Here is a 6,517-nt window from a genome sequence, read left to right on the forward strand (position 1 = left end):
AGCTCCCGGAAGTTTACACCCGGAAGAGCCGCATCGCAAGGGGCCAGTTACCACTCAAACTCCCAGTCTGAGTGGTAAAAGGTCCCTTGCAATGCATTTACACCTGGAAGTGCCGCATCACAATGGGCCTTTTACCACTCAAACTGGGAGTTTGAGTGGTAACCGCCCCCTTGTGATGCAGCGCTTCCAGATGTAAACCGGAAGTGACATGTCGCTGTGGGCAGGCGTGCAGGCACGCATTTCCCCCCGATCCTCAGCTGGTCGGTGGACAGCCAGGTGGATTGGCGGTACTTGGCAACCACCTTGCACTTGGCAACCCTAGCGGTTGAGGATGGGAGATACAGAAAGCTTCCTCTGGAGGATAGGGTATGTTCCTGTGCTCTAAAGGAAACTGAAACAATGGAGCACGTTCTACTGCGCTGTCCACTATATCAAGAGGTTTGTTCTAAGTTTATCTCCCCCTGGCTTAGTCAGCGTTCCAGCCATACAGGTCAGGAGTACACTAAAATGTTGTTTATAGACGAAAATCCACAGGTCACAGTAGAAACAGCTAAGTTTTGTGCAGCGGCCTGTAGAATCCGTCAGACGCTGCTGAGAACATCGGTATGTCAATCATTTTAATGGATAGTATATATAGTTTGCAAAGAGTGCAAACAATTTTTTTACTATTTGTATAAACTTGTGAATAGAGCCTAAAACTAAGAGTTTTAATGGTAAATTATGAAGAGCTGTGCTGGTCTATGACTGTTTTTAATAAAGATTGATAATCTTGATAGAGTGAGGTGCTGTAGAGAGTGAGAGAAATCTGAGTTCTGTGTGGAAGTTATTAGCCTGGTTGGCCAGTTGGGAAGTTAAGCTTTGTGGAAGTTATTGGTCTAATGACAAGTGAGAAAATAAGCCTATATGGCCAGGTCTATTTAAGGAACCATTATGCTTATTAACCATACAGAAACTGTTACGCTGTTTCACTTATAAATAAACTCTATTCATGTTTAAGATAACAGTTTATTTTAGAGTAAAGGATCCACCTTTACCTCAGAGCCACCACCTCAGATGTTGACCATTTTGTCATTCTACCATTAGGGTTGCCATTCCCCCACCAGGGGCGAGGGATCCCCTGCTCTGAGTTCTCTCCCCCCAGAGCCATTCAGCCAGTGGGGGGACTTACTAGCTGTAAATGGAGGCCAGGGTCGACACATGAAGTCACTTTTGGAAGTGATGTCATATTGCCAATGACCCTGGGGATGCTCTGGTATTTGGGCAAGACTCTTCCATAGAGTTTTCACCCAAATACCAGAGCATCCTTTGCAGTCATTGGCAATGTGATGATGTCACTTCCAGAAGTTACGTTGACACATTGACACTGGCCTCCATTTACAGCTGGCAAGTCCCTCCTAACCCCCCACCAGCTGCCAGTTGCCTGGAGGTATCTAGTGACCCAATCTACCATATGCAACAAAGCCATCCTCTTCTTTAGGTCCAACTAAGAATTCTAAGGCAAGAGCCTTTGGTGGCAACGAAAATGAGGAAGGCAAGGAGGCAGCATAACACACATCAAGTCAGAATACTTCAGAGAGGTGCCTTTACAGAAGTTACACAAAAAGGGGTCCCAGAGGAAGCAAAAACATTACAGGATTCCTCCATTGTTCCATTTTATATCTCTTAATGTTGTGCAAAGAATGTGTTTTTCATTTTCAGTTTGATGCAGCTTCTATTCCTTGAGTTCATTTGCCTTTCCCCCATTGCTTCTGCATTACTGATGTGCGCTGATAATATACTGCCAGAAAGCCAATTTAATTGCATCACCGTGTGGTTGTATTAAGCTTCATTTGATGGGGTGTTTTAGCAATGTTGAACAACACATGTGTATACCAAAATGACAACATCACCCATAATCTTGATGCAATCATATTATTACCCTGTTGGTACTGTCTGAAGAATTTTTATTAATGCATAGGTTGGGATAAGGAACCGAAAGCTGCAGGCAACTGTGCACATTGCAGTTCCAGTGTTAATTTTGTAAAAAGGAGAGTTGGTTCAAATCATGGTTTGTTTTCAGAAATCCTGGATATTCCCATTATGGAGGTTCAGGGATATCCGGGATTCCTGAAAAAGTTCAGGTCCATTAGATCCGAATCTGAATTTACCGGGTTGTTTTTGTTTTGTATACCCCTAACCAGGACCAGTTGATGTTTTCAAATAGTCTTCAAACGCAGCTCCGCCTGTAGAGCATTATGCTAACTTAACCTTGAAATGATCACAGCATGGATAATGGTGGCCAAATTATGATTTTGAAGAAGGACACAGCTGGAAGGAATTTGAGAAATGGATGGGCCAAGCCAGCAAGGGGAATTTCATAACCAATCTTGCCTTTTCTATTCCAAGCATCTTTTTGGGCTTTGTCCACTTTTGTGGATTTTTGCCCTGTTCAATGACTTTATTTCATTTAAGTTAAAGTTGTGGCTGCATCATGGGTTTTGTACATTGAAACTTCTGCCCTTCCAACTTGGAATGAGATAGAATACAACTGAGGAATCATATTTAGCCTTTGCAATTGAACACTGCATCAAGCTTTAAACCTGAACTTTTGGAACTGTATTTAGGATTTACTGCATAGTTGTATAATTTGACCCAATCCTCTGTTTTACAAATTTTGGTTGACTATTCTAAGAAGCTCCTTCATAATCACCCCTCAGCTATCATGAATGACAATATATGGATGGAACTGCTTCCTCTGCATTAATCACTGTAGCTTTATATCACATTTTCCCTAATAGATTGGACGTCAGACAATAAGCCATGAGCATTTTCCCCATTTAGGAACTATTGAGTTAGTTGGATTGCTGGGATTTTGTTGCTTTCCTTGAGTCATTCCACTGAGAAAACTCTGAAAATACAACACAGCATATATGACTGTGCCTTTTCTATAGATCAGTATTGAATCACACCTGAAATGAGCGTGAAATCTTCAAGTGAGTTGTCTTTGGCAGTTTCCGCACTAATTATTTGTAATGTTTAATGAATGCCTTATCTTTTTTGTGTCTGCACCATTTGAAAGATGCAATTCATTACTCCACCCCCTTCACTGAGCACACTCACTATGTTGCTCACATTCGCCCTTCCCAATCCCCCACCCCCCCACCCCACTCTCCTTTTGGTAACCATTTTCAATGCTTTTAATTTTTTTAATTGAATGCAATTGGACTAGTAAAGGTTTGTTAAAGCAAAGGAACGTTGGAGCGTTGGAGCATTGCACTAACCTTCTGCCTCCCCTTTCCCCTTCCCTTGATAGCCGCGGGAGCATGTTCAGTCTTTCTTGGCAGCCCCACAAGGAGCTGCTTTGGAGCACGCAGCTACCTCCCATCCCAGGAGGCCCTCCAACCCCATGTTTGCACGGAAGCTGAAGATGGAGGTGCTGTGATTGTATTTGTCTCCAGAGTGTGCATGAATGCAGAAGAGGTGGTCATATTGACAAATAGAGAAAACTCCCACACGCCATCCCTACTTCCCCTCCCCCTCCGGCACTGGACGAACTCTGCCAGCGCCTTTTAGGGCTCACACATGCATCAGAGCCCAGGAGGGTGAGGAGGCAGCAGCAGCCCGGGGCTCCCCGGCTGGGCAAACTGGCTCACATACATAACCGGGCAGCAGCTCTATCTGCAGCGTTTCCAACTCAGATCCTAGCCCTGTGGGAGGTGGGAGGACAGGAACCCACTGGGCTCTTTTCAATCCCACAAGCTGCAGACAACGGCATCTCTGCAAGTGCAGCAGTCCAGGCCGGGGCAGGAGGACAAGGATGAGAGGCTACTGGCGAGGCAGCAGGTCCCATCTACGATGAAGAGGGAGAGGCAGAGGATCCTCTCCCTGTTCCGAGGGGCAGCCACTGCAGCTCCTTTTCCCCTTCACAACGCAGGAGTCAACTGAGCTCCAACCCAGACAAGGGCTCATGTTTGTTGCTAGAGTTTGTTGCCCATTTCCCTCCCCGTCCCCCTCCTTCTGCCAGTCATTTCCCCACTTTGTAATTTTTTAAAATTAATTTTGCATCCATTTTGACTTGATTACCGTCTCTCGAAAGAAACAAAAAAGGGGAGGGGAAGGGGGGCGTCCTGGCATCCGCAATATAACAAATGACAAAATGCTCTCCCACAGAACACAATGTCATTTTTTTGTTGTAAGTGCAGACAGTGGCCCTCCAAGACAGCAGCTTGCCAGGAAATTTCCCAGTAAAGATATTGGCTGATGAAGCTCAAAGCGAAACGTGTTAAATGATCTAGACGACACGTCCGGATTGTCCAGCTTTGGGACAGCTTTGAAGTTTATTTCCAGATCAAGATATTATCTCATTCTGAAAGGAAGAAAAAGGAGAATTATTATTCCAACTATATTTGAGACCTTACTTACCTGTATACTCAGCATTGCTGTTGGTCAAATAGGATTTTGGACTGGAGAAAATTATCTGTGCTTGTCTGTGTGTTGTGTTTTGTAATTTTGTATATTTGTATATTGGACATGTATATTCACTTTTTTCACTAAAATATTTGTGATTTGCATATTTACATTGTGCTGTCTTTTTGGTTTGACAACTTCCAGGTACTAGCTGGAGATCTCCTGCTATTACAACTGATCTCCACCTTATAGAGATCACAGACCTGGAGAAAATGGCCACTTTGGCAATTGGACTCTATGGCATTGAAGTCCCTCCCCTCCCCAAACCCCACCCTCCTCGGGCTCCACCCCAAAAACCTCCTGCCAGTTGCGAAGAGGGACCTGGCAACCCTAATATACAGCAATATCCGGACAGACATTTCAAATACAGAGCCAAACTTTGCAGATTGACCACAATAATAATATCCTGTAAGTGAATGGTGTGGTAACGGCCTTTATGTTGCCTTAGTTCCCCCAAGGGATTTTGAAATTACTTATCTGGTTACCTCTCTCCATTCTCTTAAAGGCAACCAAATCAAAAAGAGTTCTGAATCTTATCAGCCTCTCTTTATGCAAATGGCAGCGCTGCTCCCCAAATTTGGGTTGGTTGAGCCAAAGGAACAGCATTGTTAGAAACCGGTTTGGGAAATTGTCTTTAAGTGTGGAGGCTGCAGCTAATTCCTGCCTTCTGTCTTCCTGCCAGCAATGCAAAGGTGATCAAGCCTTACAGGCTGCTGAGGTACAGGCTGACCTCATTTCTCCCTTTGCATAACCGATCAATTGCCCACACAAGTCTTAAAGGCTAGCAAGGTTTATTGAGCAAGAGTCCAGTAGCACCTTAAAGATTAACAAAATTTCTGGCAGGGTATGAGCTTTCATGAGTCACAGCTCAGTTCTTCAGATAAGGTTCACTGAGTACAATCTATACTGATCACACGAAGAGAGAACGATAGCCCAGACAGAAGGACTCACTCAAAGCATGCCCAGCTCTGCCCAGGGGGTATACAAAGAGCCCATTTGCTTTCTGCTATTCTTACTCCAGGACCTCATTCATGCTGACACCAAACACAGAACTCGGAGATCTTTCCAATAGGTTGGCTAGAGTGTTGAGCTGACCAGTGAAGAGATAGCGCAGGAACCCATATTTTCATGTCTTGAGGTTATATACCCCTAATTCCAGCTTTTCCACCCATTGCTGGACTTCAGCAGGGTTATTTAGGAAAGGGGCAGTTGTACCTCTATGGGCATTTTTGAGGAGCGTCTTTCTGTCAAAATTTCTCCCATTCACCTGCCATATCTCAAGGTTCAGGAGGAAAGCTGCTCTGTCTTTGCTATCACTCTCCCTAGCACTGTCAGGCTCCAAGAAAAGAGACTTATCAAAACAATGTATGCATTATTTCCACTCCCTATATTAGTTTACCTAACATGCCCATGTCCTTGACTGATAGATAACATATGTGTGTAGCTAAGGGTAGTGAGTCTTTTAATGCTGAAGCAAGCCCATGGCACAGAAAGAGTAGGGCAAAGTATCACAATATGGCTATACCTTGGTTCAGTGCTCTAACTCAGTCAGGAAATCTCAGACTGGAGTAACAGCACGGAGGCATTGGTGGAGCTGTTCCCCATTATGCCTACACAGAGGCTCCCTAGGTTCAGGGAAACAGTGTGTGTGTGTGTGTGTGTGTGTGTGTGTGTGTGTGTGTGTGTGTGTGTGGGAGGGGAGGAATGAAAGCTGGAGCCATAGGGAACTCCAAGTACATGTTTAATTGAAGTATCGGTTAAGGGATTTGTTTCCTAAGCTATATTCCTATGTATCACATCCCAGGATTATCATTTAAAGTTTGGGGAGTGGGGATAGTTCACTGTGGGGACAATATCGGCAATAATGTTCAAAGGCCTCATCTTCCATATATTCAGTATTAAATTTAAGTACATTGCTATTCCTTTTTAGATATCCTACTGCTAAGAAATAATTGCACATGGTCTGAAACACAGGAGAACCTTTCCCTATAACATGAGTTTGTTTCAATTCCAAATTTCTTCTGTTATGAGCATCAGTTTTATTCAAGAGTCATGCCGTTTTCACAACAAA

This window comes from Euleptes europaea, chromosome 3, assembly GCF_029931775.1.
Source record: "Euleptes europaea isolate rEulEur1 chromosome 3, rEulEur1.hap1, whole genome shotgun sequence".
In the NCBI taxonomy this organism is placed as follows: Eukaryota; Metazoa; Chordata; class Lepidosauria; order Squamata; family Sphaerodactylidae; genus Euleptes; species Euleptes europaea.